The sequence below is a fragment of the Micromesistius poutassou genome (genome assembly GCF_964030765.1).
Source record: "Micromesistius poutassou genome assembly, chromosome: 11".
Classification (NCBI taxonomy): Eukaryota; Metazoa; Chordata; class Actinopteri; order Gadiformes; family Gadidae; genus Micromesistius; species Micromesistius poutassou.
In genome coordinates this window covers 1,614,765-1,638,098 of record NC_140281.1, presented here as the reverse complement: position 1 = coordinate 1,638,098, position 23,334 = coordinate 1,614,765, and the positions used below count along the sequence as shown (strand labels likewise).

Sequence of the window (23,334 nt, the reverse complement as noted above, 5' to 3'; positions counted from 1 at the left end):
CATTCTGTACCATCTGGAGACGATGCACTGACCCCTACATAAAGTGTGTTACAGTAATCCAGCTGAGCGGTAGCAAAGGCATGAATTACAGTCTCAAACTGTTGCCTTGATAAAATTGGCTTTATTTTGGCCAGCTGCCTTAAATGATAAAAAAAATGACTCACAACATTTGTTTGATTTGAATCCTAGGTCCAAAAGCCATATAAAAGCACCATGTTTCCCATATCATAAATATATAATGAGATATTCTATCAAAACATAGTTACTATTAATGGAGAATCACTGGGGGGGATTTTAAATTGAATCAAGATTAAAGTCTGCTTTAATAAATGATCCACTTTTATATTCATTGAGTCATTTAGTAGCTGTCACTATTCTGATACAGGATCCTCCATGTTCTCTAAAGCGACTTACATTGAATGAGTTGTAGATGATCATGATAGGCAGGTCTGGGAGCCCGCATTCTAGTGGGCTTACAGGAAGACCACAGCCGTCAGGAATCACAACCCAGAACCGTTCGGCTCCCAGTCAAACACAATCACCCCTGAGTACACTCCTGGCCCCCTTCACGTCCTCATCTGGTGATTGTCCACCTTGACTTGCACTGGAAAGGAACATGCTTGAGTTGCTTCCCCACACATGAACCCATTACCCTGCTCTAGCTCGGGGGCTTGCCTGAGAATGTATTAAAGCCCTTATTGATTCAAGGCATCATCGAGACAAAAATACCTTCTTCAAAGATTGTCGACTGAAAAAAAACATTATCATCCAAATGTCATAGCGGAAAACTCTCCTTCTCTCTCGCTCTCTCTTCCCCTCTCTCTCTCTCTCTAATACTCAGATCAACCGACGCGGCTGACTTCGACATTATCTTTATTTGTAAAGAAGGTAAACAAGGCGAGGGAGAGCCAAGGAGCTGAGGCATCAGATCTTTTAAAGGTTTGTACGGTTTTGATCTGTGGTTAACTGTCATGCACATTTGGCATTGGTTCCTGGGTGAGTTAAGATAACTCTTCTTAATCATCAGTGGAATTAGGATGCAGACATTTCCAGGGTGCCATCCTGAAGCCATGTATTGAAGATCAAAGGTTTGTTTGATTTCTTTTTTTATTGAGTCTAAAGCGCAACAAGGGGGAAGTGGGGATTTTGCAGGATCCCTCTCTCTCTCTCTCTGAATGTGTGGTTGGCTCTCTCGCCCTTCCTCCGACCCCTGACTCTCTCTCTCTTTCTCTCTCCAAATATTCTCTATCATTGTGTCTCACTACTTGTTTCTCTCACAGCACGCACACGGACACACACACATACACACTAACATGCACACACACAACCACTACACACACACACATCAACATACACACTCACGCACACAGACCTAGCACCTTGACCTCAAGGAGCAGGGGGCCGAGCTGGGGGCCGAGCCAGTCGGGGCCAACAATACTACTCACACACGTCTATATGTCTGCATATTTGAGCTGGATATGTATTGTGTTTGTTGTTGTCACACACTAGGGACATAGTAGAATTGTAATAATGTGTGTGTGTGTGTGTGCGTTTGAGTGTGTGTGTGCATGGCCTCATCAATTATATGTGTTCCAAACGATGGTCTGAATGTCAAGTGAAGGAGAGGTGATCAGAGCGAAACACTTAGTGCCAGCCCGCTAAGTAGCTTTCGCTAAGGTAGAGAAGAGCTGCTCAGGCCTATCTGCAATTAGCCCGATTGCTACCAGAGGTGAACACAGATCTGTGTGGTTCTAAAACAGAATGATGGTCTCTGACTGGGCACAAACAAGGAGCAGGCACAAACAATGTGTTCCAGACAAAAGCAGTTAGTGAGATGGGTTCAGAAGTACATTTGCAATCTGCAATTTCTGAAACAACTTGTTGGAAACAATGTTGTAATGCATCGGAAATACATACCCTGACGCTATATATATATACATATACTGGGACAGCTTATATCATACTGTGCCCATATCTGCCCATACATATATATATTTTTATTATCAATAATTAAAAAAATATATGATCAAATAGAAATAAAGACAACAAAGAATAAGGCAGTGAGACACACTTCCATGCATACTGGCACACACACACACACACACACACACACACACACACACACACACACACACACACACACACACACACACACACACACACACACACACACACACACACACACACACACACACACACACACAGATGATGCGACAGCATCACACTCTCCTCTCCGGTGAGCAGCAGGAAGTCAGAGCCCCAACAGGAAAATTGCATCAACCTCCAATCAATACCCACACAAAAAAAAACTCACAAAGCCTTCACAACATGATCACACACACACACACACACACAAACACACACAGTCACTTAGTCACTAACTCACTCTCACCATCACAACGTGACCAAACAACTGATAGCTCCCTTTTCACACCTGCTGTACCATGCCCCACCCCCCCCCCCCCCCACACACACACACACACACACACCACAGCATAACATCCCTCATCACACCAGAGGTGGGTATTGGAAGTGATTCGGTTGACTAAGACGTCATCCTTTGATCCTCTCGGATTCTGTCACCCTCTCTAGCTTGTGTTGCTACGATAGTGGAATGCTAAAGAGCGATCCCGATGAGCAGCCTCTTTCCCTTGCAGGTTCCAATACTTTGGTTCAGTTGAATTCGACCGTATCGTGCCTTTGACTCTGGCCATAATGTTTTTCAACTCTAGTCATCTATTTTCCATTTGATCTTTTGTTGTAGCCCTTAATCAAAGTCACACTACAGAAGGGCTTTGACGTCCAACTGAATGTTCAACATGTAATCGGTGGTGGAAGAACACCCAAACCGTCGGCATCTGCTGCACACGGCGTCACTCCCCTCCGCCTCAAAGCGACAGAAAACCTCTCACAATCCTTGCTACCAGGGAAGCCTGGAGCCGCCGACAGATCACAGGGGCCAAAGCCTGTTGCTGCGATTGGGGGGGGGGTACTGACACTGGTATTTACCGGCACTGTGACAAAGGGCTGTACCGTTACAACTGACTTGACTCGCCTGCGACGCCGTTCTGCATCGTCTGTCAGTTTTTAATGGTCTGTGTGACATAAACATCAAACCCAGCAACACCACAATAACACTGTATCTCCGCTTTAATCCCTTGAATCTAAAACTCTGTAGAGAGAGAGAGAGAGAGAGAGAGAGAGAGAATCCAGACACAGTTAGAGGAGCCAATGCAGTCCACATGTGACTGAAAAGAAAATGTCCTCATAAATACTCCGTTTATTGGGTTCACGGATAAAGGACCCCCTTCAAGCCCCCAAAACAACCATTATTCAGTTCTCTAATAGAGAGGGGGTCCCTAGCCCAGTCCCTGGCCCCCTGATGCATGAGGGCCTGATTTCTGTCCCAGTGTTAGGGCCCAGTGTGCACCAGGAGGTGGTGGAGGGTGACCCGCAGGACACCCTCCAGTGTAGAAAGGCACCCAGACGTGCTAGTGTCTTTGTGTGAAGTGGGTCAAGTTCATTGGTGTCATGTTTTCCTTTCTCCCCCTTCCATTCATTAGTTCTTCCGGTCCTTTCACACTATTTCTCTCTCTGTGTACAGGTTCGCCACTGAGTCCTTTAGGAGAGGGTTTTATCAACAATTTCTGGGTAACACTTTACAATGAAATAACATTTAGCAACTCTTAATTAACATTAGTTAATATAGCGTTATTATATTTCATTCGCATAAGGGTTTGGGTTAGGGGGTTAGGGTCAGTGTTGGGAAAGCTCACTTTCTACATGAACTAGTTCAAAGTTCAGTTCACAAATTTTTAAATGAACTAGTTCAGTTCATAGTTCATAAATTCAAAATTTTGAACTAAGTTCACAGTTCCAAAAAATTAACTAGTTCAGTTATTTTTTCAATATGTTACTGCAAGCTATTATTTTTTCAAAATTATTGCCACAGCCAATATAGAAGTACAGACAGCAATTATTTGACCAGTTTTAACCAATTTTGAATCCTTATGCAACCAGTGTTCACATTAGCATTGAGGGGACAGCCTTTCCCCATTGTCGCTTTAACGCTTTGTTGCTGTCTATTCAGTCCACACTAGTAGCAGCTGCAGCTTTCACCCCTACAGTATATTCTCAGAAACATGAGGAAAAACTTGCTGCTTGAATGGTATTTTTTAATAAGGAATTATTATAAGAAAAACAGGACAGTAGTCCTTAAGGTGCAATACCAATTTTCCATTTCAAATTCCATTCAGTACATACTAAAAAGGAATACTGGAATCCTGGTAAAATATACCAGGCAAGTTCAACAAACAAGTTACATGAATAGTAAAACTCTCAAGACCATTCTACTAACACAAACTGAGGTAGGGACCAGGCTGAGGTAGGAAACTTGAAAGTGCAATATTCAAAGTGCAAAACATTTCAACATTATTAAGTTGCTTTTACATTTTTTGGGTTGTTTGCCCAATGAATAAGTAAAAAAATAATAATAATAACTTTTCAGTCGGTCCAATGCCATGGACAATGCTTCTACTTTCTGTCCAGTGAGTGAACATAACTGAATGAATATATGTCACTGGTTACAGTCCACATAAATAACTAAAATAATAATAATAATTAATGAAAAAAAGTCCAAGTGTTCAGGGCCAAGCCCGAAAATCCCTTAGCTGAATGAAGATCATCTGTCATTGGTCACAGTGGTCTCTCCCTGATGGATCTGCAGTTTTTTGCTTCCCGTAAAAACAAGATATGCTCTGTTATTTTTATGCAGCTCACCTCTGCACATCAATATAGTCATCTCAATTGGCAATACATTGTACTTCTATAGCCCAATAAACAGATCATAACAATATTTAATATACCTTCAAATCTTTTTGTTTGCATTCAAGATCAGCTGCTTCTCAAAGTTTGCATCTGAATGAAGAAATTTTAACATCATGATTATTATGGCAAAAATGGTAACAGTAATCTGTATTAAAGGAATTGTGAAGTGAGGCAATCACTGAAATAATTTGATAAAATTAATATTATTTTATTAATTTGATAAAATTTTTATATTGAAAACCAGAACTAGAATAATATCACCAAGAACTATTATTGAGGCTGGGTATTTACTGTACTTATTACCAAAGAATAATAATTATGTAATGCAATCACAGTTTATTCCTACCTGAATATTAGACCACCGATGCTGAAAAGCCTCTCTACTGGAGCGCTTGAGGGCAGGGCAGTGTTGTGTTTAATGAACAGCTTTCTGAGCTTTGGAAACTGCATGTATTCATCAAACCCATCTGTGGTTGGGGCATCCAAATAGGTGTCCACTTCAGATTTTTGAAAAACCTGAGTTTTTTTTGTTAAATCTGAAGAATGATGCTGCAGGATCGTTCTTGTCACTTTCACCACTGGACTGGGCTTGACCAGAGTCTCTTGCAGCTGAGTCATCAGAGTTGAGGGTTTGAAATTCTCTTTTCAGCATCAATCTGTACTGCATACATTTCTCCTCATCTTGGACCCAGTCTAGCTTGAATCTTGGCACCAGCATAGCAGAGAGTATGTGGTCCCTCTTCTCCAGAAGACCTGCCACCTGCCTTTTGCTCAGTGACTCCAAGATACTCTTTATGAGGGGTCGGCATGTAATGAGACCCTCTGCTGCAGTGGGCTCTATGCTCTCATCCAACAGGTCATTCATATGACATTGCAGCTGCACAATAGTTGGAGCCAGGTAGCCTAGAAAGATGTTCTTTTCTGCTTGGAGGATGTTTAGTGCAAGTGCTAAAGGCCTCATCACATCTAGAGAGAATCTATCTCGAGAGAATCTGCGAAAGCCAAACTCATCACTTACAGTGTGCAAAATCAGCTCGTTATGTAGGGGAGTGGCATCATTTTCAGGGGTGACCTCAGCCACGTTCATTTCTGCCGTGGTAGTTAGTGTTGCTATGCGAGACAGTCGCTCCATTGCAAGAAAAACTGAGTTCCATCTTGTGTCATTTGTCACAACAAAGCCAATCCCAAGCTTTTCCTCCACAGTATCAGAAGCCTTTGGCCGATGGCACCTTTTTGGATGGCTGCAACCCCTTAATTAAGTTTATGAAAGCTGGGCTTTCCACTTTACTCAAAGGCTGCAGGTCTCCCACAATATACTGCACCACCAGGTTGTCCAGCTGTGGCTGGGAGATAACAACAAAGCCGCTTCTGTACGCAGTTAATGGGATTTGGGTCGAGGATCTGTCTTTAGCAGTACTGTCTTTGGATTTTCGACTTGCTTGTAAATACCTTGGAAGACTAGACGTGTGCTTCAGTTCAATGTGCCGTTTCAGGTTTGCCGTGGATGTGAAATGCCAGATTGTTCCCATCCTCACCGACCTTGTCATAAAACTGTTTCAAGTGCTCATACGGAGCCTCCTTGCTGCTACACGCTGCTGTCACTTCCATGCTTCCATTATTGTCTTCATGACGCATGCGGATGCGGCGCTGCGGATGCGGCGCTGCGGCAGCGTCACTGCCTGGTGGCATGGTGTTGCCAGATTGGGTGTTTTTTTCCCGCGACATTTTTCCCGCTTATTTATGGTGTGTTTCAGCCGGGTTTTCGCCTGGAAGTCTCTATTGAAATCTGGCACCCTACTGAACGAAGTTAAACTAAGAGAACGTTCCGTTCACAGACACCAGAACGAACGAGTTCACAGTAATGTTTATCCGGCAGTAATACAGAACGTTCAGTTCACGTTCACTCAAAATATGAACTAGTTCATGAACTTTCGTTCATTGAACGCGTTCAGGCACAACACTGGTTAGGGTTAACCCTAAACCTATGTATAAGTCTATAAATGACTTAGTTACCATGAACACCATTACATGAACCCTTTAAGTAAACATGAACACCATGTCGCTCTTTCTTCTCCCTTAATCTCGGTTTCTCTCTAATATTCCTTTTCGTTCATTCGATTTAGTTGTCTTCTCTAGTATCTTAAAATCGTTGAAATGGTCTAAAATCAAGCCAAAAAAACAAAAGCATTTTTCTATTAAAGCTTTCAAGAAAATACTTGCTTAAAAAAATAATGCTTGCTTTTCAACTGACAAATCCTACACTTCCCTTCAGGCCTCCCTCCGAAACCATGCCCCCAACACACTTAGCCTGCCAGCTTGAGCAATAGGTCATCCTGGCCTTGTGGGAGACTCTGGTCATGGGCAATGAGTGCAGAGTGTGTGCAAGTGGCCGGGTAGATAGGGAGGCTTTATTTTTTCATTCATGCCAAAATAAATGATCAGACAGGATTATTACAGGCCTGTGACAGCCATGGATGGCATTTTTCTTCTCCTTTTTGTCAGAGCACTTGATTTATTTATTGCTGTCGGGATTTAATGGGAATTTCAATAAATATGCTTCAAAAAATGAATTGCCCACCCTAGCTTTAATAAACTGGGCTCTCGTTTTCATCTTGGTTGTTTCCATTGAGGATGTTTGGGCTTTGAAAGTGTGTGAGTGTAACCAAGGTGAAATGACATGTTTTAATTTTATTGAATTTTCTTCTTCTTCTTCTTCTTATTATTATTATTTTATTTTAATTGTATTGAAACTTCACCAAATGCTGATTCATGTGTTTAAGTTATGTTCAAGGTACATTTTCTAACCTGTTAAAGGTGTTTATCATACCTGTTCTGTCGCTTTAAGAAAAGTCTGCCTAGTGACATCAATGCAGCGCGCAGCTCAGTCTGCTATCCTAATTGAGTGGAGGTACGTTGTTGTATTTGTCGTCATGTTGGAGCATGAAAGTTGTTTTGTGGACAGTGAAAATGTAAAATGTGCAACTTAATGTGTTGGAGTCAGGGCTGTGAACATGTTATAGCGTTGTTAGTTCAACTCACACTTTGTAGGGGCACTTTTCCAGTTTTATTGTATACACGTGCGTCCGAGTGCTACAGGGTTTCCCCGTGTGTTTGTTTGTCAGGAGGGGAATGCAGACCCGTCTACAATGCGCTCAGAGAGTTTCTTTTGACTTGTGCAGGTATGAATGTTTTATCTGTTTAATTTATTGTATTATTTTAGTACGTTGTAATGAATACAGACGGTCTGCGCTATCCTAATTGAGTCGAGGAAGGGAATGCGGACCCGTCTACAATGTGCTCAGAGAGTTTCTTTTGACTTGTGCAGATCGCAATAAATGTCAACAGCCAGCCTCCGTTGTGGTCCAGCAGTCCATCAGTTAACGGATGTGCGCCCATTCTTATAAGAATAGTAGCAGCAAGACCACACCCGTTACATGAGCTGTAAACTGCCTCTTTCAGTGTCACTAAAAATAGGACATTTCTTTCAAGGGCAAAGTTACTGTGGAGAACATGTAGTGCTGGGAGTCCCATTAGGACGCTTTGAAAATAAAAAATTAAAGAAAAATACAGCAACAGTCTTTCAAGTCCACTCATGAGAGCCCAGAGGAGAGGGTTGCCAGGAGTTTGGCAGGAAGACGAATCAAAACTGGCAACCCGTTTCCCTTCAAGTCACCCGTCAGCAGTCACACTTTAATGCCAAAATAAGAGAGGAGAATGAGAACAAATCCCTCCCAAGAGTGTGAAGACCCGACCTGCGTGACTAAGCCCTGAATCTCCCAAGCTGGGTAATTAACATGGCACAGAACGTGTGATGCACATATACAGAAACACACACATGGATTTCAATCACTCCAACCCCAGGGTTAGAAAATCAATTTGAATTGATAAATGATGCAAGGTCATATCATCAAGCAGGAGACATTCCTCTGGAGTTAATTAGCAGTTGTCTGTGAGGTATCCCCATAGGCTAGTGATGGACAGACAATCGAGATGATACGAGATATACTTGACCCCCACTAAGTAAGTGGGTTAGTTTCCCTCAATGTGTATTTTCCAAGAGTAGGGTTAGGATTAGGGTTAGAGTGCTGACCTGAATAGTCAGATCAAGTAAAGTAGGAGGGAGGCCGCACTATGCATAAATCCACTTTTCTTTTGCACACACACGTTTCAGCAGTGTTGGTCAAGTTACTTTTAAAAAGTAATTACTTACAGTTACAACTTACTTCTCCCAAAAAGTAATTGAGTTAGTAACTCAGTTACCACATTGTACAAGTAATTAGTTACTCAGCAAAGTAACTGTGGCGTTATTTTTTATGTTCTATAACGCTGTCACGTTCTATAACATCTTTAACTTCAAAGATATTTATATTAACTGATTGAAGAATAAAAACACTATATACGGTATTTTAGAACATTTGGTATTTATTTGAACTCAATAGATTGCAGCCTGCCATATGATGCATAGAAATAAAAACATATAGAAAATAAATATTGAAAATAAAACTGTAAAATTAAGACACACAAATGTAAACTTGGGTAAAAAGAAACAAAGGAAAATCTGGCCATTTAAGTAGTGCAATTCTCTGTAACTGTATATTAGGCCTACTGCACAACAAACAGAACACTATCCTACTCTTAAATATTCCATAAAGTAACAAAATTAAATATTGAAAATAAAATAATATTCACACACTTTGCATTCAAGTACAAAACCAAATACCCAAAAAAGGTTTGGTAAAAAGAAACAAAGGAAAATTTGACCTTTAAGTAGTGCAATTCTCTGTATCTGTATACCATTGCACAATAAACAGAGCACTATCCAACTCTTAAATATTCAGTACAGTAACAACATGAAATATTAAAAATAAATAATATTCAGCTATTCACACTTTGCAATCAAGTGCAAAACGAAGACACACAAATGTAAACTTGGGTAAAAAGAAACAAAGGAAGATCTGGCCATTATGTAGTGCAAATCTCTGTACCTGTATATTATTGCACAATAAACAGAGCACTATCCAACTCTCAATGCAGATTAACCTGTTGTTCGTTCTCAGTGAAAATGAACAATGCATTAATCTATCTATACTAAAATACTCCTCTCATCTCACGATTAAACCAGTGGTTGTAACGTAGGAGGAGAAGCTTTTCAAATCTTTTGTCGGACAGTCTGTTCCTCTTCGGAGAGAAGACAAGTTTGCCCAGGCTGAACAGTCTCTCAACAGGTGCACTAGATGGAGTAGCAGCATTGTAACGTAGTGAAATTTTCTTGATGAGAGAAAATTCACACAGAGAGTTGAAGTTTTGTGCTGAAGATCTAATATTGTCTGCCACCTGGTTTTCTGCTGAAGAGGAGGTGTCCTCCTCATCCTCCTCAAAAGCAAAGAAATCACTCTCTTTGGCTGAATCTGTGTGATGTGAAGATGTGCTGGTACCTGGCTGTGGTTCTTCGAGGACAATTTTACGGCACTCTGCCAGCAAACTTGCCTTAGCCTTATCCTTTAACTCCTGTGACCGCAGCCAGCAAAGTTTGAATTTTGGAAGAGTTACGGCAGCAATTATAGCCTCTTCATTTCCCAGGACATCAGCAAATCTGGTTTTGATAGCCTGAAATTATAAAAATAATCACATTAAATGTATGTATCCACACAAATCAGTGTTATTATTAGTATTTATTATTATGAGTACTACAGCAATGTTCACTTAATAAATAATAAAGTATTCAATTCAAGTTCTTACTGTGACTGGCGTCAGGAAGGTTCCTCAGTATTTGCAGGCCACTTTTAAGAGCTTCTGTCTCCAGCATTAATGTCTCCATCGTTGGTAGGAGTGTACCATGAAAACAGTTGTCTTCTCCTTGAAGTATATCTAAAGCAACTGTAAGGGGCTTCATCGCAGTACAGTACTCCTTTAAAAACTGGTGTTCCCTTTCTGTTATCGCTGTCAGTCCTAATTTGGAGGAGATGGTGTTAAGGTCTACCATGGATATTTCACAGATTCGAGCCAGGGCATCATAGAAGGAATTCCATCGTGTTGTACAAGGTACAAGCAGCTTTTTTGACACCAACTCATCAACTGTTTCAGTAGCCAAAGTTGATCGACTAGTCTTGTTCCATAGGGCTGTACATTTGGCAGTAGCACTTCTGTAAACAGCCTTTGTTGCAGGTTGCGAAAGCAGCCATTTGTCAACATCTGTGCATGAAATCAAGTTTAGTGTGTGTGATGCACATCTCTTGTGGGGGGGCAAAGTGATCACAACATCATCATTATCAGTTGCATGTAGAGCATCATTAATGTCTGTAAATGTCACCTCATCTTCATCATCTTCAGAATCACTCTCCTCAAGTGGCTGGTACCTCTTAAATGCTTTAACGAAATTAGAGCCATTATCAGTCACTGTTGCTGTGATTTTGGTGTTATCCCATATGTTGAGTGTATATTGTCAAGCTCAACTGCAATGGCGTCATGAGTATGATGCCCCTTAAACCGTCTGCAGGCAAGAGCTGCTTTCTCTCTTTCCATGTTATTTGGATTGATCCAATGTGCTGTCACACCCATGTAACTTTTATTGTGGGCAGTCCAGATGTCTGCTGTAGTTGAAATGTACTCTAATTCCTCAAATGACTTTTTGAGCTCAATATTATTTTTTTCGTATTCACTGTCTGTGAATTTAGCAAAAGTGTTTCGGCATGGGGCAACCCCCTTTAAATCCTCCTCGTATTGGTATTTTAGCAAGGATAGCTCTGAATGACTTAGACTCCACAGTGGACAGGGGTAGCATGTTTTCAACAACATACCTTGCAATCAGTGTGTTCAGCTCGGCCTTGGTCACCTGTTGCTGACCCGAAAAATCGAGCGTTGTTTGTTTTAGAGTGTCTCCGTCTCCTTCGCTGGAGCTCACGCTAGCTGCATTTGGGCTTGGGGTTGGGTTAGCAGCTGCAGCAGCAACAAGTGTCATATTCGCATGGGTTGATATAAGGTGCTTCATTAGATTTGAGTTACTTGAGGCAGACGTGGATAAAGTTTGAAGTAGTGCCGGTACTTCCAGTTGGAGAACGCTACCTTTGAATTTCCCTGGCTCGTCGCCATTGTCGCTGTCTTGTGTGTTTAGTAGTCAGTCAGAGCGTGCAGTGAGACAGCGTGAGCAGGGAATCCGCCCACCCAGCCAATCATCATCGCATTTGCAACGGTGTCATCATCCCCACCCCTGCTCTCTCCAGGCAGCTGATGTGTATGACACCGCGCGCTTCATTCAACCAAATTGTAGTAACGCGCCACATTTTTTGGCAGTAACGATAACGGCGTTGCAACGATGGGAAAAGTAATTCATTAGATTACTCCGTTACTGAAAAAATAACGTCGTTAGTAACGCCGTTATACTTAAACGCCGTTACTCCCAACACTGCGTTTCAATGTGTGCCTTCTTCAGTGTGCAACAATGTAACAGTGTAACCAGTCTTAAATACCCACACCCATTAACACACCCCCATTGACAGCAACCAATGGCTATCCAGTCCAATAATTATAATCATTGTCACTAATGTTTCAGACAGTCCATTGATGAGAGAATAATTGCATATATGCATACATACGAATGAACATACAGCATATACATTATATTTATAAGAAACAACTTAAACTTAAATCTTAATTCATCCCATTCAGGATGCAGGTGTTTAAATTGAATTTATAAAACAGGCGTCCTCGCTACCCTCTCTCTTTTGGTCCTCCTCATCTTCTTCTATTTATTCATCGAAGAGGAGGGTGCAAGACCGACAAGACACTGTCATAACCAGGACATGACACCCGTTGTGAGCATGAGGGGGTCTTTATCAATGTTTATGACGATGTTTATGATGATGTTATTAAATGTCATTCCGTCAATGGTCTGACCGAATGACTATGAAAATACAGTCTCTGTTATGGAAACTTGACATCAACCAAGACAACATGACCTGTGAATGTGTTTGTTATGACAAGATGACATTCACCAAGACAACATGACCTGTTAATGTGTTTGTTATGACAACATGACATTCACCACGCAACATATTCTATTCTAGTCATAAACGTGCCATAGCAGGCCTGAATATAAAACAATGTCCACAGCCAAACCTGTAGGTGTCCATCAGCGAGATACCCAAACAAACACCTGCTAGTTTACGAAATGCACCTTGCTTGCTTATTAATGACATGCGTCAGAATCAGAATATGTATTCACAGAATCGGCTTTTCGATAAACCTTCATGTCTTAATAGTAGAATAAACACAGTACATGTGTATTGTACAGTGTAGTTCCCTGTTTCTCCCTGACCCTCCCTCTGTGTATATACGTATTTACTCACGTGTTTTTCCACCCTCTTACCTTGCGGCGGAAAAAAAGTAATGATTTAATTTGTGCAGAAGATTGATTGTCACGGCGCTCCGGTTGACAGGCAATGATCAACCATGATAATAACTATTGATTAATCACAGAATTCAATGACGATTCAATGACTTATTGATCCTTCGAACGGCTGCTCTATCATTGCTCTTCCAGGTGGAACGCAGGTCTGGTGAGACCTGAGCAATCGATGCAAACCGGTCCCGTCGGACTGATGGCCGTTTGACTGAGGGCTTCGGACATTGAGCTGAATTTCGAGGCGCACGGGGGATCAATGGAGACTCTCCGGCGACTCGGAGCCGCACTCGCAAACAACGGTTGATTGAATACTGCCCGACTCAAACTCAGGCCGATTGATCATGCTTAACCCCGACCCTGTAACCCTAGGTGCTAGGTGTGTATTTGTTTAATCTTGGAGCAGCGTCATTGATTTTGGGGTGAAACAGACCCCGCTACTCAGGTCTGCTCTCTCATTGAGCTGTGGGATCATCAGTCATGTACAGTATGCAGAACACAATGACACTGACACACACAGCAACATGCACACACACACACACACACACACTAGGGGCCCTGGTAATCATACACTCGTAATAATCTCCAGGGGTGGAAAAGTAGGGGTTTGTATGATTGTGTACTCCAGAGGGGGCAAACAGCTGCATGCTGTGTTAAGACAGTGTGCATGCGTGGCAAGGACATAACAACACAGAGCATATACTTGTGTTTGTGTGTGTGTGTGCCTGCAGTGAAACCACCGAAAGGTTGAGAATTAATGAAATTCAGATGGACACGTGCAGACAGAGTGACAGAAGAATATACAGACAAGCGTATGTGGGAGAGGGAGAGAGAGTGCTGGTGTGGAGAATGTAGAAGCCGTGGTTGCATGTATGTGCATATGACATTAAATCACAAGCGAAGCGAGACCCATCTCATAGTCCTCCACCGGTTTCTGATAAAAAAACATCCTCAGACCAAATCATGGGCCGAAAGTTAAGACACACGATTAGGAGATTTGAGTAGTACAATTATGAAATATTGTCACAGTGTCCAAACTCATCAAATGTGGAGTGTGATGGAGAGACTTAATGATTTTCCATCTAAATCAACTACAGTCAAATCTACGACTCGATAACAAACAGCATTTTAAAACCTGTAGCAAACTAATCTGCTATTGTTCCAGAGGTTATTCACCATCAAGAGGCGAGAGCCGACAACCATTTACAATCTCCCTACGTGAAGGAGGCCCATCAAGTGGAAGGCTGGAGGCAGGCGTCACTGCCAGGGTTTGCCAATAATGGCAATCAAGCTGGGGTCTACACATAAGTCATGAACAACACTTATCCTTGCAGCCCCCTGGACCCTTTGTTGTTGATCTATTTCATCCTCCATTGAGAAAGTCATATGTTACTGCACGGATTACCATGTTGCCTGATCAAATCCTGCATAAGGCACATCATAGAGTTTAGGTCCAAAACAAGTCTGATTAGCTTTGCTGGGAGCCTGTTAAAGTATCAAATTGAAGATTGAGTGTCAATCAGGTGAGACCACTCAATCAGATCCCGCTGTGATTGGCCAGGGGGTTGGACTGGTTTTGCGGATTGCTGGCTGTTTTTCTCTTCCAATTCTGTAATTCACTCTCTTGTCTAGGAACCCTGAACCTAACCCTCATACTACCATGCCATCCTGCGCTGCGCTGCGTTTGTTGGAGCTGCAACAGTAAAGTATAATCATAAATCCTGCCGACAAGCTGTTCTATGTCTATGAGTCCAACCACGTCACACCTATCACACACAAGACCAGATGTTCCAAAACTTGTTCATGTACCCCCTGAGACACTCTACATCCTGCTGTGGACCCCCAGCACCACCGGCAGCTCACCATATTGTTTTTTTGTTTGTAAATCTGCTGCATAATCAAAAAGTAATCACCCACATATACTGTACATATACAGTATATATATACACAGTGGTGGAGCCAGAGGGGTGGCCGGGGTGGCCACCCCTGGAACCCGATTGGCCACCCCAGGTGCCACCCTTCCCGCGTTCTACCCCCCCCCCCCCCCCCCCTCGCGTTCGGCCCCCGTCGACAATCGCGATCGTCCCCTGTTGACAATCGCGTCCGCAACCCCCCCCCCCCCCCCCACCCCCCGTTGACAATCGCGTTCCCTCCCCCCTCAACAATCGCGTTCGCCCCCCCCGCGTCAACAATTCAATATGGACCCCCTATAAAAGCCTCGGCCACCCTCTTGCCACCCCTTGAAAAAAAGTCTGGCTCCGCCACTGTATATATATATATATAATATATAGCTACATAACTCATAACACAGCAAAATTGGTCAGTAACAAACTGGAGTATATCCATAAACTGTGCTGTACCTGCCTATTTGAACTGGACTATAAGGCATATAGTTGACAACAACACTGTAAAATCTGTAAAAAAAAAAATTAACATCCATGCAATACAACCTGTATACCTGTATCGCCAATCCCATAAATATCCTAAATAACCAGAGACTTCCACTCCACACATCCCTTTTCTGTTCATATTACCATGACCTTATACACACCTTATTGCACAGTTGAACATAGAATGCCTCACCTCACCACAGATGAATGTGAGGGTCGTGCTTGAATAGCCTCACATAACACCGCAATGTGGGGTTGTATTGCTGACAGTTTCAGTCTTATATCGTTTTCCACACATATTCTGTGCCTGTACTTTGTCATACTTCATGCTGGTGAGAGCTGAGAACCCAGTCTTGCATAGGTAAGTTGTTTCAAAGCCCATCAAAGTCTAAATGGCGCATTTTGCCAATTCAGGACGCAGGATTCAGATCACCCCATTCATGGATATATGTATGATGCTCTCTCGCTCAGACATAGGTAGGTGGCTTGAGTTGGTGGAAGAAAAGGGAAAACAAATCCAGTTATCTCTGTCGTCTGTTTCGGGGAAGTACCTGCGTAATTGTCGCCAAGGTGTTTCTTTACGTAAAATTTGACACTGTCCTCAAGTCTCGTTGGCACACACAAAATCGTGCGGTAATGGGAGCACTTCAGTGTCGTTCTTGTTGACACTGTCAGACCAGAGATCCAGCTTTTCAATCATGGCCTCAATTTTGGCCATGCAGTCTGAGAATCAGTTCATTCAGGCGAGTAAAAATATCCCCCAAATAGGCCAACTATGTGAGCCGCTCATCGCCATGCGACGTGTCACACAGATGTAAGGGTGGTCAATGAGAAGAAACGTGAAGCTCATTTTCAAAAGGACTGTGCCAAAACCTTTCCCCTTTGATAGCTGCTGCACTTCAGTATGTAGCAACAGCGGTAAATGATTGCTGCCCATTTTGTTGCATAAGGTGGAAAGAAGGCTTGAGTTCAGGGGCCTATAACAAAGTTCACCATTCTCACCGTATTAATGAATACTTCAGTCAGGCCGTCAGACATTCCCTTGGCCGCAAGCGCTTCTCTGTGGATGCTGCAGTGTACCCATGATGCATTCGGGGCAAGTGAAAACAAACTCAAGTGAAAACACTGTTATAAAGCGGTTCGGCAGTCCGAAATGGTCCTGCCCAATTGTCTTGGTTTCCAGCGGTTTGCAGAAGGATGTCTTCTTGAATTGACCTCCCATAAATATACCTGATGTATACCAACGGCTGAGCCAGGCCCGCTACATCTGTTGAATCATCAAACTGTAATGCGTATAATTCACTGGCTTGTATGGGAAGGAGTAGCTGTTTCAATATGTCTGCTGACATGTCGCTGGTGCGTCGTGACACAGTGTTGTCTGATGAAGGCATCTTCTGTAAAGCCTGTTTGGCCTTTTCCCCCCAACATTTCTCAGCCATGTCCATAGCAGCGGGGAGAATGAGGTCCTCCACAATAGTGTGAGGCTTGCCTGACTTGGCCACTCTATAACTGACCGTCTAGCCCTGCCTTATCGTTAGTGTCTGTCGCTGTTGTAACATATTTCAGCCATAATATTCTCCCATAGCCACAATACTGAGTAAACATAACATAAGCCTTAAGACTGCTGCACAACCAGGCAGCAGCTGATCATACAAAGATGAAAGGGGGAGGGCTTTTAAAGCCACAGAACACGCCCACCTCTACCTTCTTATTTAACTCGGACTCCGCCATTTTAGGGCAGAATCTCTTGGGCGGCATATCGATTAGATTTAAAGCTTAGAGACGCTCCGCGCGTGTTATATACGATCCCTCTCCTTTTGTTTCATAGACGATAGACAATAGATCAATAACCTTAACCAAATAAAGTGAGTTAAAAGCGATCCTGTCTCGGCGGCCTTTCCTGGACCAAAATATCACAACACTGTTAGACATTTCTTGGTGTTAGAAAGTTGTCCTGCTAGTTTTTTCAAATGGTCATGTTTTGTTTCTAAATATCTGCGTAAGAGACAAGGTTTCAAACTGTAGACAGAACCTGTGCACATATGACACACAATAGGGCTGAGGGAAGTCCTTACTCCCAGTGTAAGGGAACCCCTTAGTAATATAGACTTTGTTATTTTACAAGACTGAAGACTTATGTTTGCTTTAGCTTTCTGCTAAATCTTAAATCTACAATGCTTCTATTTTTTATTTTATTAGTAACTTTGCCTTTATTTTCTCTCTTTCTAAAATGCATTTTTTAACTCTGCCTTTCTAAAATCTTTGCCTTTATTTTCTATCTATTTTACTTTTTACTTATCTATTATTTTCTGTTATTGTATGACAATGTTTATATGTGAAGCACTTTGAGTCTGCCTTGTGTATGAAAAGTGCTATATAAATAAAGTTGCCTTGCCTTGCCTTGCCTTATATTTGCGTCTCTTTGAGACTCCAACCTCCCGGTCAATTTGGTGTTTTCCTGGGACAGGGGTGTGTGGCTCTTGGCCTGCCTCATCATCACTGTCCATATTGGTGGCAGCTTGGCTAGCAGCACCAGTAGAGCTACAGCTAGCATCAGAACTGGTGATTGTACCTGTATGACCTGAGCAGCTGGTCCCAACAGCAGGGGCTTCATTTGTAGCACCAGTGCAATTTTCTGTTGCTAACCTGGGTGTGGGCCTTTTTCTTTCAATATTCACACTAAATTAACTTCAGTGCAAATTTTTTTTAGAGCCTGCTACGCGAGCAATCATAGTCTGTGGCAAATATAGCCAAAAAAAATCAAACAAAATTTTGCCGATTCAAGGTTGCTATTGTGTTTTTTGCATGGCAGCACCCCTCAAGCCTTCCCGTTTGCCTGCATGCACCAAATTGCCCAAAATAATTAATAAATAATTAATAATGTAGTTTAAAAGTTAAACCAGTGGCGATGAGACTGTCCAGTTAGTATTTATTAGTTAGTATTATATTTAGTATCAAATGTTCTTAACATCAGAACATAATTAATGGATTGTGTAGGCGGGATTATGTTCAGGAAACAGAACAGTAGCGCTCCAGCAAAGTTTACCACCCTGCGCGATTCACACACTCGTTTATATTGTAGCCTTATTGATATTCTATGCACATTATCCCTTACATATTAGATATTGTGATGATATTATTCTGTTGGTGCACAAGGGTGCATGCATTTTGTTTTGGTACTGAGACTGCAGTCAGTTATTCAACCTTTTGGGACCTTTTGGGAAGGTAAATGTAACCCTTGTCCCATGTAGTTAAATAATAAATCTAGAGTGGTTAATACAATAAGACTGGGCCTGGGCTCGTTGTAGGAAACTACAACTTTGATTCATATGTTACTGTTAGATAATTTTAATAAATGACCACCACAACTGTATTTTAAATGTAAAAGTATTCATTCACATATTTATTCACGTATTTATTCACAAAATGAAATACTAGTTGAAAGTATTTTAGGAAAAGAAACAAATAAAATCAGATGCACGGGATTCTCCAATTTACAACAATGCAAACTCAATGTACCACACACAATCAAATTAACAACACACTTTAAATTAGGTTAACCGGTTGCAGGCCTGTTATTTGAAGCTTGTGTGCGGTGGGGCCTAAAAACTGTACTGGCCGCTTCACTCAGCGTTGAGCTCAAAATAAAAGCACGTGCATGTGTAGGTCAGTACTCAAGAAATCCAGGGTGTAATTAGTAGGGGCAGAAAGGGATTGGGGGATGATATTCTCACGAAGATAATGGCAATGGCGGTGGCAATCCAAACACACACGCGGGCAATGGCGGTGGCGAAGTCACAAGGAAGAAAACACAGAAACAGCAGGGCCATCTGCTGGAAACCCCTCTCTCTCCAACGTCCAGCTCCTTTTGCAGGTCACAAAGAAGTTTAAATCAGGACCACGAGTAGTCGACCTCACGATAAAACTTAACTGCTTCCCACACTACGGTGCCTCCTCTTAGCTCTCAGGTCAGGTCAGGTTTCTTTCTCTACATGTGCTCACTACTCCCCACACTAACCTGCTGCACTAGTCCTGCCTGTTACACAGTGAGACTTTATTCGGATTGGCTTGTGAGGTCTTAATACAACCAAAGACAAAACAGAAATTAAATTATTTACGTGTGACAGGTAACAGGTTAAGTTGAACATAAACACGGCTTCTTCCTCTCTTTTATATCCTGAATTCAAATATTTTACAGACTTGATAAACTTAAAGACCTTTATATTAATTTATCTTTTAACTGTAAATAGTCTTATTAAACGTATTATATTTATGCTTTTAACCCGCACACATTTTAACCCATTTTATTATTATGAACTCTATTTATTTATGAACATTTAACACAGCATTTTATTATACTGTTAATTATTTTTTATACTCTGTAACTTATGGTTTTTGTACAGGGCTACATAAATCACAGGTTAGTTTTGAGGTTCCCCCGAGATGGATCCCCGTACCCCCGGGGGACGCGTACCCCACTCTGACAACATGGCACTGGACGACTTTGTCAATGTTAAAAACATGAGAGACCACACACCTAACGACGGATGGAGATAAAGGAACCGTTTTGATTGTTTTGGAAGGAAAAAAAAACACACCACAGGATAATCTGGAAAGAACTCAGCAGAACCATCAGCAGACTGGGTCTTCGAAGTCTGCAAAAATAGTTTCCTTCCAGAAACCAAACCAACACGGTTAAATGCATCTTTATCTATCTTTATGTGTCTCACGTTTCCTACATTTGAAAAAGTGTCTAGTTGGTGACAGGCATCAGCTACAGCAGAAGCGCTGCTGAAGCAGTCCCACTTTACATATCCATATACAGGGAAATATGGTAATGAGCTTCCAAGTGCATTCTATGGCCTTACGAAAGTGACAACCAAAGGGTACTGGAGTGCAGGCGCCCAGAGAAGTCCTTGCCTTTCCTTGACATGCATAAATAGATGTTGAGATCTCAGGGTGAAGAGGCCGCACACGCACACTAGAGTCATAAATCAAACCCACCTTCCAAACCTCAGGACGTTCGTGAGTGTCATGCCATGTTTTTTTTTGTGTTTATTTTACATTAAATTACTCGAAAACAAACTGGTGGTTTGGTGAAACGTTCATTCAATTGTTGTTTTATCATAATTATATGACAATATTGTCATTATGAACACCTAGAGGAACTGAAAATGATTAATGAAGTATATGTTTACCGATACACATGATCAACTAGTAAACTTAAATATAGTTTAGAAGTTAGTTAGTTAGTTAGTTTTCTATGCTTAAATTAACCTAAATAGAGTTAACAGAGCTTCATAAATCATACATTGAAACTACTTCTAAACTACTGAAACGATACAGAGAGAGACTTTAAATCATGGAAACCTTTTTCGATTTTTTTTAAAGCATTATAAAAAGCCATAACCTCAAGCTAGTAAATAACCTAACCTAAACACATGCCTAACCACACGAGTGAGTGAGCGCGCACACACACACACACACTTAAATAAGTAAAATGGTTTCAACCAACAAGATAATCTAAAGATTCTTTATAAAATATAATTTCAATCTGGTTTAGTCTATAATCTTAGTCTAAGAGACACAGAGAGAAAGCAGTCACTACATGTTGTGTTCTTGTTACAGTTGCCATCATTTATTTCACATTGTCTGACCAGCAGTTGATATGTCAAAAAACAAAACAAAAACATTGTCAAAACACCAATTGTAGAAACGCCATGTAAAAACAGAATAACCTACTGTGGTTTAAAATGAAATGTCATGACAGATTTTGTCACTATAGCGTTTGACATGATGACATGTTTAACTCACTGGGATAACATTTGATTTGAGAACTTTGAATTGGCACAGCGTGCTACTACACCACGTTTTCTATCCGGAAGTATTGACCCCAGTAATACAAGCCAGTAGTGTCATACTTGAGGTTACAGCAGGGACCCAATCAATCGCCACCAATCATGCCAACCTCAAATGTGATGGAGCCATTTGATAGCCAGGAAATGTATACCTTTGTCTGCAAAAGGTAAAAACAAGTACACTAAAATATAAAAAATATGTCACCAATGTTCTTTAACAAATAAAAGATAACAAAAATGTCAAACACATATTGAGTGAAAAGTGATAATACCCTGTTAACACAATCTTGAACAAAACATAAATAAATTCAGGACCCTGCACCATCCCTTATACAGTCTCATACGTACACGATTAAATACAGAATTACATTATGAAAATGCCATGCAGATTTCATTTTCTAGTTGTGAAAACACTAGCAACGAACGTGCGTCAGACATTTTCTGTGAAGAACTGTTTACAAAATGTCATCATGAAAACGAAATGCAATGCATCAGCAGCACTTTATCTTTTGTAATATGCAACAATCTGAGTACAGTTACAAAGAACTCTCGGTTTCATTTCCAAATGAAAGACGGGGCTGGCTTCTCCCCAGCAGAAGGCGTTTGTGTCGTTGTCATGTGTGTGTGTGTGTGTGTGTTGGGACTACTGACAAACAAGAGCATCCATAACAAAGCGGTTCTCACGGCACTCAACTGATAACAAACGAAAGACAGAGAGGGAGACGGATGGTTTTTGGGCTTCGAGGCGACTTCTACCACATAGAGAACCGCTGAACACCTCGACGGTCTACCCCCAGTGGCTGGTTCAGAGCGAGCTCAACCGAGGTAAACACGGCACGCAAACAACGTCTTTCTTGATTTCTCCGAGGTGCCCCGTCTCCGGCTCGAGTTAGAGACGCTCATCCATGAGTGTGCCCCGGTAACCAGGGAAAGGAGAGTGCTCGGGTGGCCAGATCTAATGTAATCCACTGATAATCTCCCAGGATTGGTTTTAAATAACTGCCTTGCGTAATGATTATAAATCTCACAAATAGATGTTTGATGAATTACAGTGTACCATGTCAATTATATAGTTCGGTGTAATCTTCTTCAAATGAGGAACCTACATGGTATTTAATGCGATAGGGATTCATCAGTTTCGATGTGAAGATAGATATATATTTCGTTTTTTCGACTGTCCCCCTCTTCTTTGTGCTGCTGCTTGGTTACCGAAGCAACAAGGTTGCTAATTAGATTCAGCACATTACTTTAAGGGTCCATTTTGTAGTCTTATTCTTACGCCCCTTTCAGACATACAGTATTTCCCGGTAAATTACTGCGATAATATTGCCGGCATTGCTAGTGATTTACACTATTCACATAAGCACATACGTTCAGGACCCATTTTATGGCGGAAAAATGTGTATGCACATTTTTCCGCCATAAAATGTGCATACTGAGAGAAGCACACATATTTCGTAAACCTGTCCAGTTTCCAGAAATGACTGAAAAAAGGGGCTTGCTTGCTTGTAAACAAAAGAAGCTGTGTTGATACTGTTATCCGATCACCTGAAAGCTTATTGGCTCATTGAGATGAACACTGATGGATTCAAATAGGCCCTCGGAGATCGGTCACTCTCCGCTGATGGAGGCCATGAGCCATAAAACCCGCAGACCAAAAGGAACTCCTTATTTCGGAAACCCGTCCAGAAAAAAAAGGAGCTTGTTCGCAAACAAAATAAGCTGTATTAATATTACTATCGGATCACCCCAAAAAGCATCGGTGCGGTCCGATGAACCGTCGCTGATTTCATCTACTTCCTCGGCTGAGTCAACCGTCCAGTCAGGAATCCCTTTAAGGCTTAAAGGGGTAGTTTGGGAT

The 23,334-nt window shown here is 41.7% G+C and overlaps 2 pseudogenes across 2 annotated transcripts; both read right to left on the bottom strand.

The window, feature by feature from the left end:
* Positions 1-5,169: 5,169 nt before the first annotated feature.
* LOC311355855 lies at positions 5,170-6,552 on the bottom strand (annotated as a pseudogene). The gene is made up of 2 exons: positions 6,367-6,552; positions 5,170-6,040 (listed from the first exon to the last, which is right to left on the bottom strand). The product of its transcript is annotated as an uncharacterized misc_RNA (transcript).
* A 3,363-nt stretch (positions 6,553-9,915) lies between these two features.
* Positions 9,916-11,916, bottom strand: LOC311355854 (annotated as a pseudogene). The gene is made up of 3 exons: positions 11,841-11,916; positions 10,567-11,193; positions 9,916-10,434 (listed from the first exon to the last, which is right to left on the bottom strand). The product of its transcript is annotated as an uncharacterized misc_RNA (transcript).
* Between the last annotated feature and the right edge of the window lie 11,418 nt (positions 11,917-23,334).